This window comes from Schistocerca piceifrons, unplaced genomic scaffold, assembly GCF_021461385.2.
Source record: "Schistocerca piceifrons isolate TAMUIC-IGC-003096 unplaced genomic scaffold, iqSchPice1.1 HiC_scaffold_936, whole genome shotgun sequence".
Taxonomy (NCBI): domain Eukaryota; kingdom Metazoa; phylum Arthropoda; class Insecta; order Orthoptera; family Acrididae; genus Schistocerca; species Schistocerca piceifrons.
Genome location: NW_025729208.1, coordinates 4,530,938 through 4,538,437, shown reverse-complemented (window position 1 = coordinate 4,538,437; position 7,500 = coordinate 4,530,938). Strand labels below are relative to the sequence as shown.

At 56.1% G+C, this 7,500-nt stretch overlaps 2 non-coding genes and 1 pseudogene across 2 annotated transcripts; all 3 read right to left on the bottom strand.

Annotated features, from left to right (window-relative positions):
• LOC124771580 overlaps nt 1-1,555 on the bottom strand; it is a 4,222-nt pseudogene extending 2,667 nt beyond the window's left edge.
• A 188-nt stretch (nt 1,556-1,743) lies between these two features.
• On the bottom strand, nt 1,744-1,898 carry LOC124771772. Its single transcript, XR_007013486.1, has one exon. It is a non-coding gene; the product is annotated as a 5.8S ribosomal RNA (ribosomal RNA).
• A 351-nt stretch (nt 1,899-2,249) lies between these two features.
• LOC124772065 lies at nt 2,250-4,158 on the bottom strand. The gene has a single exon (XR_007013744.1). It is a non-coding gene; the product is annotated as a small subunit ribosomal RNA (ribosomal RNA).
• Between the last annotated feature and the right edge of the window lie 3,342 nt (nt 4,159-7,500).

The following is a 7,500-nucleotide window of genomic DNA, read 5'->3' as shown; positions in this document are numbered from 1 at the left end:
ACCAACGCCTTTCATGGTTTCCCATGAGCGTCGATTCGGGCGCCTTAACTCGGCGTTTGGTTCATCCCACAGCGCCAGTTCTGCTTACCAAAAGTGGCCCACTTGGCACTCCGATCCGAGTCGTTTGCTCGCGGCTTCAGCATATCAAGCAAGCCGGAGATCTCACCCATTTAAAGTTTGAGAATAGGTTGAGGTCGTTTCGGCCCCAAGGCCTCTAATCATTCGCTTTACCGGATGAGACTCGTACGAGCACCAGCTATCCTGAGGGAAACTTCGGAGGGAACCAGCTACTAGATGGTTCGATTAGTCTTTCGCCCCTATACCCAGCTCCGACGATCGATTTGCACGTCAGAATCGCTACGGACCTCCATCAGGGTTTCCCCTGACTTCGTCCTGGCCAGGCATAGTTCACCATCTTTCGGGTCCCAACGTGTACGCTCTAGGTGCGCCTCACCTCGCAATGAGGACGAGACGCCCCGGGAGTGCGGAGGCCGCCGCCCCGTGAAGGGCGGGGAAGCCCCATCCTCCCTCGGCCCGCGCAAGGCGAGACCTTCACTTTCATTACGCCTTTAGGTTTCGTACAGCCCAATGACTCGCGCACATGTTAGACTCCTTGGTCCGTGTTTCAAGACGGGTCGTGAAATTGTCCAAAGCTGAAGCGCCGCTGACGGGAGCGATTATTCCGCCCGAGAGCATCCCGAGCCAACAGCGGCGCGGGTCCGGGGCCGGGCCAGGTAGGTCCGTCATCCGGGAAGAACCGCGCGCGCTTGCCGGGAGCCCGAGCGCCCAAAGGGGCGAACCGACTCCTCCAGATATACCGCCGGGCAGCCAGCCAGGACACCGGGGCTCTGCCCAACAGACGCGAACCGAGGCCCGCGGAAGGACAGGCTGCGCACCCGGGCCGTAGGCCGGCACCCAGCGGGTCGCGACGTCCTACTAGGGGAGAAGTGCGGCCCACCGCACACCGGAACGGCCCCACCCCGCGGCGAGTGGAAAGGCAACCGGACACGACCCCGCCGCGGATTGCTCCGCGCGGGCGGCCGGCCCCATCTGCCGAGGGCGGAGGCCAGTGGCCGGATGGGCGTGAATCTCACCCGTTCGACCTTTCGGACTTCTCACGTTTACCCCAGAACGGTTTCACGTACTTTTGAACTCTCTCTTCAAAGTTCTTTTCAACTTTCCCTCACGGTACTTGTTCGCTATCGGTCTCGTGGTCATATTTAGTCTCAGATGGAGTTTACCACCCACTTGGAGCTGCACTCTCAAGCAACCCGACTCGAAGGAGAGGTCCCGCCGACGCTCGCACCGGCCGCTACGGGCCTGGCACCCTCTACGGGCCGTGGCCTCATTCAAGTTGGACTTGGGCTCGGCGCGAGGCGTCGGGGTAGTGGACCCTCCCAAACACCACATGCCACGACAGGCGGCAGCCTGCGGGGTTCGGTGCTGGACTCTTCCCTGTTCGCTCGCCGCTACTGGGGGAATCCTTGTTAGTTTCTTTTCCTCCGCTTAGTAATATGCTTAAATTCAGCGGGTAGTCTCGCCTGCTCTGAGGTCGTTGTACGAGGTGTCGCACGCCACACCGCCAGCCGGCTGTGCACGCTACCGAGAAAGTACCGGTATGCGAACCGCCAGGCGACGGGCGCGCATCGCACGTTTGAGGAGACGCGGCCGGCCCCACAGGCGGCCGCGACACTCCCAGGTCTGCGAAGCGGGGCAAACGCCGCGCGCTTCAGTATACGTAGCCGACCCTCAGCCAGACGTGGCCCGGGAACGGAATCCATGGACCGCAATGTGCGTTCGAAACGTCGATGTTCATGTGTCCTGCAGTTCACATGTCGACGCGCAATTTGCTGCGTTCTTCATCGACCCACGAGCCGAGTGATCCACCGTCCTGGGTGATCTTTTCTCAGTTTCCGCCGTCTCTTTCGAGACGGTCGCATAGGCGGGAGTGAGGCGTGTGGCGGCCCCTGTTCCAGCGTTCTGTGTCCAACGGCCTCACGGCCGACGGGCGTCGTACGGCTCCACACCGGAGCGGACAGGCACTCGGGCGAAAGTCATTCAAAACCGGCGCCAGGCGCCAGGTGCCGCAGGCCAGCCGCTCCAGCGCTTCAGCGCTCGTACCACACAACATTGCCGCTAGTTTTGAGAGGCACGCGTGGTTCCGCACGCGGCGCACGGCTACGGCGAGCCGTACAGGTAGCGTGTTGCGCGACACGACACGCACATCGAAAGACATGCAGTCTAGTCGGTAATGATCCTTCCGCAGGTTCACCTACGGAAACCTTGTTACGACTTTTACTTCCTCTAAATGATCAAGTTTGGTCATCTTTCCGGTAGCATCGGCAACGACAGAGTCAATGCCGCGTACCAGTCCGAAGACCTCACTAAATCATTCAATCGGTAGTAGCGACGGGCGGTGTGTACAAAGGGCAGGGACGTAATCAACGCGAGCTTATGACTCGCGCTTACTGGGAATTCCTCGTTCATGGGGAACAATTGCAAGCCCCAATCCCTAGCACGAAGGAGGTTCAGCGGGTTACCCCGACCTTTCGGCCTAGGAAGACACGCTGATTCCTTCAGTGTAGCGCGCGTGCGGCCCAGAACATCTAAGGGCATCACAGACCTGTTATTGCTCAATCTCGTGCGGCTAGAAGCCGCCTGTCCCTCTAAGAAGAAAAGTAATCGCTGACAGCACGAAGGATGTCACGCGACTAGTTAGCAGGCTAGAGTCTCGTTCGTTATCGGAATTAACCAGACAAATCGCTCCACCAACTAAGAACGGCCATGCACCACCACCCACCGAATCAAGAAAGAGCTATCAATCTGTCAATCCTTCCGGTGTCCGGGCCTGGTGAGGTTTCCCGTGTTGAGTCAAATTAAGCCGCAGGCTCCACTCCTGGTGGTGCCCTTCCGTCAATTCCTTTAAGTTTCAGCTTTGCAACCATACTTCCCCCGGAACCCAAAAGCTTTGGTTTCCCGGAGGCTGCCCGCCGAGTCATCGGAGGAACTGCGGCGGATCGCTGGCTGGCATCGTTTATGGTTAGAACTAGGGCGGTATCTGATCGCCTTCGAACCTCTAACTTTCGTTCTTGATTAATGAAAACATACTTGGCAAATGCTTTCGCTTCTGTTCGTCTTGCGACGATCCAAGAATTTCACCTCTAACGTCGCAATACGAATGCCCCCGCCTGTCCCTATTAATCATTACCTCGGGTTCCGAAAACCAACAAAATAGAACCGAGGTCCTATTCCATTATTCCATGCACACAGTATTCAGGCGGGCTTGCCTGCTTTAAGCACTCTAATTTGTTCAAAGTAAACGTGCCGGCCCACCGAGACACTCAATAAAGAGCACCCTGGTAGGATTTCAACGGGGTCCGCCTCGGGACGCACGAGCACGCACGAGGCGGTCGCACGCCTTCAGCTCGCCCCACCGGCAGGACGTCCCACGATACATGCCAGTTAAACACCGACGGGCGGTGAACCAACAGCGTGGGACACAAATCCAACTACGAGCTTTTTAACCGCAACAACTTTAATATACGCTATTGGAGCTGGAATTACCGCGGCTGCTGGCACCAGACTTGCCCTCCAATAGATACTCGTTAAAGGATTTAAAGTGTACTCATTCCGATTACGGGGCCTCGGATGAGTCCCGTATCGTTATTTTTCGTCACTACCTCCCCGTGCCGGGAGTGGGTAATTTGCGCGCCTGCTGCCTTCCTTGGATGTGGTAGCCGTTTCTCAGGCTCCCTCTCCGGAATCGAACCCTGATTCCCCGTTACCCGTTACAACCATGGTAGGCGCAGAACCTACCATCGACAGTTGATAAGGCAGACATTTGAAAGATGCGTCGCCGGTACGAGGACCGTGCGATCAGCCCAAAGTTATTCAGAGTCACCAAGGCAAACGGACCGGACGAGCCGACCGATTGGTTTTGATCTAATAAAAGCGTCCCTTCCATCTCTGGTCGGGACTCTGTTTGCATGTATTAGCTCTAGAATTACCACAGTTATCCAAGTAACGTGGGTACGATCTAAGGAACCATAACTGATTTAATGAGCCATTCGCGGTTTCACCTTAATGCGGCTTGTACTGAGACATGCATGGCTTAATCTTTGAGACAAGCATATGACTACTGGCAGGATCAACCAGGGAGCTGCGTCAACTAGAGCTGAGCAGCCGGCCGCCCGGGAGTGTGTCCCGGGGGCCCGCGCGAACACGCAAGCGTCCGCTCAATCATTCTGCAAACAGGAGGAGGCTGAGCTCCCCTGCACAATACACCTCGAAACCCTCTCAGGTCCCGGCGGCGCGCAGCGCCGTCCCAAGTACTTGGTCGGGTTCGAGAGAGGCGCAATCGCCCGGAGTTAGGCGAGTAGACGCTTTCGGTGCGACCACCCGTGCTCCCAACTGAGCTTGCCGCTGCCGACAGAGGCCCGGGAGCGTGCTGTCGTGGCATTGCCGGCGGGAGACAACACGCGCCACCTACGGTGACCGGCAGCTCCAACGCCAGCGCCACAGAAGGACAAAAGCCCCACTTGGGTGCCGAAGCGAACTCTCCCAGCACAGCGCACGCGCCAACACATCCGCACAGCTGCGATACAAACCACCAGCGAGAACCGCTGGGGCGACCGAGCAGCAGACGGCGTCGCGGCGCCGAGCGCCGGGCGGCGGCGCATCCTCAACGCACACAGTCCTCAATCGGACCAGCACACTGAAGATGTCCACCGCGCTTCGCACCGGGCCCGCGAGGACCTACTTTGGCCGCACGGCGCCGCGCGCAGGGTGCGCCGGCGCGCAGCTGCGACGCCTGCCGCGTCCGTCGGCCGGCGCGCCTGCCACTGGCCGCCCCCACCAGCCGGCTGTAGCGCGTGCGCCCACGCACCGCGCGGCCAGCACGCCGGGAGGCGCCCCCTCACCGGCCGGGGACGGTCCCACCCAGCCACCGCCGCGTATCGCTTCACACCCAGATGCCGTTCAGTTTCGTCGGCATGGTGGGTATCGCTGGAACAACCGGTTAGTACCTCAACCTATCGTCGCCATCACCGATTCACCCCTAGCGAGAACAACCGCACCACAACAGGTTACCATTTGTTCATTTGCGTAACTTCACCAGAAAACGCAGGCGTCCATCGCCATTTGCAACTTCAACGATTATTGCATGCCTGTGTCAGGTGTCACGCCACACTACGTCTGCCCACATACACGCAACAAAATGTGCACGCCTAGACAATACGTGGAAGGTGGCCCCCGTACGTATGCGATGTCCATTGCTCGAACGACTGTCAACCGGCCTCTGTAGCATGTCGCAGATATGGAACGCGGTGCACCATGCCATCACGGTGTGTGAGGAGAGACGACTAGGTCCGAATACATCAACAGACAGCTCATGCTGATCGCCATCCACGGCGTCCGTTCCTCCCACACGTCTCTATGGCGTACCACACTGCAATCCAGCTCTCATAGGGAGACGACACGTAGCTGCGTGCACAATATTTGCACTGTATGGTCCGCCGTTTTTGGGCGCAGTCGTTGTGCGGTCACACATGTGCCACGATGTATCATTCAGTACATAAGGACGAATGTGCAGTACAGATTGTGGTTCACGCGTACGACATCAGCGGACAGTTGACACAGGCCGCACCACAACGTAGCCTGAGTACGTCGCATGCGAAGGGCATTGAACATGCAAACTTCTCACCAACCAGCTTGCGAAGGCAGGGGGCAAGGTGGGGACGTGGGGAGGGGCGGCATGTACGTCCTGCTGCCATCCACATTACAGTGTACAGCAGGAGCATGTGGAAAGTGAGCAAGACTTGCAAGGTGTTTAACATGAAGCGATACACAGGGGTGCGGGCAGTGCGAGTAGCGAACTATATTGCGAGGGTTGCGGGTGGGCAACACTACAGTAATTGAACGAGTCGTATAACAATTACAGAGCAGGTTTAGGCGACAACGTGGGTTACGTTAAGGCGACAACATGGGTTAGGTTAAGGCACAACATGGGTTAGGTTAAGGCACAACATGGGTTAGGTTAAGGCACAACATGGGTTAGGTTAAGGCACAACATGGGTTAGGTTAAGGCACAACATGGGTTAGGTTAAGGCACAACATGGGTTAGGTTAAGGCACAACATGGGTTAGGTTAAGGCACAACATGGGTTAGGTTGAGGCACAACATGGGTTAGGTTAAGGCACAACATGGGTTAGGTTGAGGCACAACATGGGTTAGGTTGAGGCACAACATGGGTTAGGTTGAGGCACAACATGGGTTAGGTTAAGGTACAACATGGGTTAGGTTAAGGTACAACATGGGTTAGGTTAAGGTACAACATGGGTTAGGTTAAGGTACAACATGGGTTAGGTTAAGGTACAACATGGGTTAGGTTAAGGTACAACATAGGTTAGGTTAAGGTACAACATAGGTTAGGTTAAGGTACAACATAGGTTAGGTTAAGGTACAACATAGGTTAGGTTAAGGTACAACATAGGTTAGGTTAAGGTACAACATAGGTTAGGTTAAGGTACAACATAGGTTAGGTTAGGTTAGGTTAGGTTACACGTTGTTGTACGGAAAGGTGTAGGGGGGGGGGGGGGCGGGGGCGGCAGGTTCGTTGATAGTGATTATAGTAAGTGAATGCTTGTGACATGATCAGATTTGTCACGTCAGGATGCACCTTTGGCTTATTAGAGGCGGCGCTCCAATTCTATGCTTGTGTGAGACCTGTGTCTTTGACTCATGTCATTGTTTGTGCGCTGTGACAGGAGGTACTATTGTGATGTTGGGTGCACCGTTGTATAGGACATGTGTGGGTGTTGGTGCCTGGTCTGCGCAATGGTGGATGTCGAAAGGCTGGGATATTGTATTTTCCGCACGGACCTCCTGGTCTGGTTGTGATAGTGTGGATTGTGTAATGTGGCGGAGAAGATGCACTGGATGTTGTTCCATGCTGGTGCTTACATATTGTATGTGCGCCTGTTAGAAGCAGAGAGTGGTGCGTGATCAGAGTGTCTGGCTGACGTGTGGTTCCCATTTTGGGCAGACTCTTTCAGCATGTATACGGACAGTTGTGTATATTTGCTGTAGTTTGATGGCTCTGCATTGATTACTAATCAGCGCCGTGTGTACGGGTAATCTGGTTCCAGTCCAAAATGTTCCATCTGTGTACATTAGTGACAAAGACTCCCCCCATGCAGTGGGGCTCGGTCTGTTATAACTCTTCCGCGTAATATATTTGCCCCACGTTTTTGCGACTGCGAGTGCGAGTGCAACGCGCATGGGGACCGACATGCTGATGGCTCGGTATCGGACGCCGTACAGTGAGCAACGCGATCGCGTCTCTCGCTCGTAAGTGGTACAGGTCGCGGCTCATGTATACGGACAGCGGGAATGTCGCATATTGGAAATAACTCTTCATGAAACGCAAGTTATAGGGGTGGATTGCACTTTACGAGTGCGGGAAACGTCCGCCGTTCATCCGCTGGAGGTGCGAGTTTGGCG